Below are 2,618 nucleotides of genomic sequence, written 5' to 3'. Positions count from 1 at the left end.
AAACATCTCAAACCCACCATTGTGACCTGCTATAACCCCATTTTTTAAATTATTATTTTAATAGCTTTTATTTACCAGATACATGCATGGGTAATTTTACAGCATTGACAATTGCCAAACCTTTTGTTATGATTTTTCCCCTCCTTCCCCCCCCCCCAGATGGCAGGTTGACCAATACATGTTAAATATGTTAAAGTATAAATTAAATACAATATATGTATAAATGTCCAAACAGTTGTTTTGCTGTACAAAAAGAATTGGACTTTGGAATAGTGTACAATTAACCTGTGAAGGAAATCCAGAATGCAGGCAGACAAAAATAGAGGGATTGGGAATTCTATGTAGTGGTTCTTTCACTGGGTGTGGCTGATTCAGTTCATTACTGCTCTACTGGAAGTGATTTGGTTCATCTCATTGTTGAAAATGTCCACATCCATCAGAATTGGTTATCATATAGTATTGTTGTTGAAGTATACAACGATCTCCTGGTTCTGTTCATTTCACTCAGCATCAGTTCATGTAAGTCTCTCCAGGCCTCTCTGAAATCATCCTGTTGGTCATTTCTTATAGAACAATAATATTCCATAACATTCATATACCATAATTTATTCATCCAATCTGCAATTGATTGGCATCCAGTTTCTGGCCACTACAAAAAGGGCTGCCACAAACATTCTTGCACATACAGGTCCCTTTCCCTTCTTTAAGATCTCTTTGGGATACAAACCCAGTAGCAACACTGCTGGGTCAAAGGGTATAACCCCATTTTTTAAAAGTTTTTTTTCCATTTTTAAAAGCAAAATAGACAGATATATATTGGTAAATACTGATTGTCCATATTCATATAGAGACAGTGTAATCTCTGAGACCACTATACAGAGAAGTAAGGAAAAAAGATAGAATTCTATGTACTACTACATTGGGGTTTAGCACTCTTCAGCTTCCAGCAATGTGAAAGGAATAGGTTTATTTTTTCCCACAGAACACTGTATGTTGATTCCACAAATAGTTTATTTTGAGACTAGAAAGGATAAAAATGTGAACTTGGAACAGAAACTGGCAGTGATTCCTTTATTATTGTATTCTTCTCAAAGTATTCCCCATGCCTGCCTTTCCCTGGTGGGGAGGGGGGAGAAAAGTTGTGAATCATGGTATAAAGAGGAGAGAAAGAAACCTCAAAAGCAGAACAAAAATTAAAAAGTATAGAGGACCACAGACAGTGGGGGGACTCTCAGTGAGATATAAGACCCTTTAGCCCAGAGAGGGCCTTCTGACAAAGTCTGGTTTGGCTCCCATCTCTCCTTGGGGGCATCTCAACCTTCCTGAGAAGTCAGGGGGCATGACAACCTGTGTTCTACTTGAAGCAGAGATACTTGCAGTAAAGAGGCTTTTATATAATAAGAGCAAGGTGCTTATAGTTAGCACATGCTCAGTGTGCTGTACTGATGTAATCTTATTAAGGTATTTAGGGCTGAGAGAACTTGAAATAAACAGACTCCATATTTGACCATCCACTTGGGTCCCTGCACCTTCATTCCTAAGACCAAGGACTCTGGCTGGTACCAAAATTCTCCAGAGACCTAATCCAGATGGTACAAAAAAGACTGCAACTTATTCCCAGGGACTGAAGAACATTAAAAAAGTAAAAGAAAGTTTGGAATCCATCAGTGTTCTTTTGTTATCTCTTTCATCCGCCTCTTCTCCCTCATCATCATCTTCATTTTCTTCACCTTCATTGTCTTTATCAATATCCTTTAAGCCTTCTTCATTTCATCAATTTCTTTCTTGCCTTCGAGTTCTTCTTCTTCATCATCCATATCATGAATCAAATAATACTGTAAGGGATTTGGCCAGATATCATCTTTGATGACTTCTCCTAATTCATCTGCATCTGTAAGCTTTCTAGTTCTTCATGATGCCTTTTCTGGCTGGCTTTGTTTTGTGTCTTACTTATATGTTTCATGCCAAGTTCTTCCCAGATTTCCATTTGATTTCAATTGACTTTCAAGATAAATCTCCATTTCCATTAAGATGGAACTTTGGAGAGAACTTTATTTTCATCAAAATAAAAATCTATTCTGTAACCTTCAAACTCCATCACTTTCACTCTGGTCAAATAATGCATTGTCTCTTCATTTTCTTCTTCCCCAAGTAGTGCAGATACTTTCAGGTGGTTAACAAATGTTACCCTGAAGTTTGATTTTAGATTTCAATTCAGATCTTTTAGGCAAGAAATGGATTGGTGGAGCTTTTTATATTTCTGTTCTAGACTTGGTCTGCAACAACAAAGAAGTTGACCTGAATATTTTGGAGCTTTTGTATGCATATTCATTTCTGGGTGGATCTCCAATTAATAGACTTTTCTTTGCCAAGAAGTTATCAGACAGGAAACAGCAACATGATTCTTTCATTGAAGAGGAGGGTTCCTTCCTTACCATTATGCAATTCTGGAAACAAAATCTTCGAGGTTCCAGGGGGGTTTGTGTATGCTTCCAGGACTGAGCTCTTACTGGTCGATATTCTGATTATATCTTACTTAAACTTTACAAATTCCCTGTGGAGGTAGGCCCTGACTTGATTATTACACCCATTTTGCTGATGCAGAAACTGAGACTCAT

General features: G+C 37.5%; 1 pseudogene; it reads right to left on the bottom strand.

Annotated features, from left to right (window-relative positions):
• Nucleotides 1–1,611: 1,611 nt before the first annotated feature.
• Nucleotides 1,612–2,197, bottom strand: LOC141547272 (protein SET-like; annotated as a pseudogene).
• Between the last annotated feature and the right edge of the window lie 421 nt (nucleotides 2,198–2,618).

Source organism: Sminthopsis crassicaudata, chromosome 6, assembly GCF_048593235.1.
Source record: "Sminthopsis crassicaudata isolate SCR6 chromosome 6, ASM4859323v1, whole genome shotgun sequence".
Taxonomy (NCBI): domain Eukaryota; kingdom Metazoa; phylum Chordata; class Mammalia; order Dasyuromorphia; family Dasyuridae; genus Sminthopsis; species Sminthopsis crassicaudata.
This window is presented reverse-complemented; position numbering and strand designations above follow the sequence as displayed.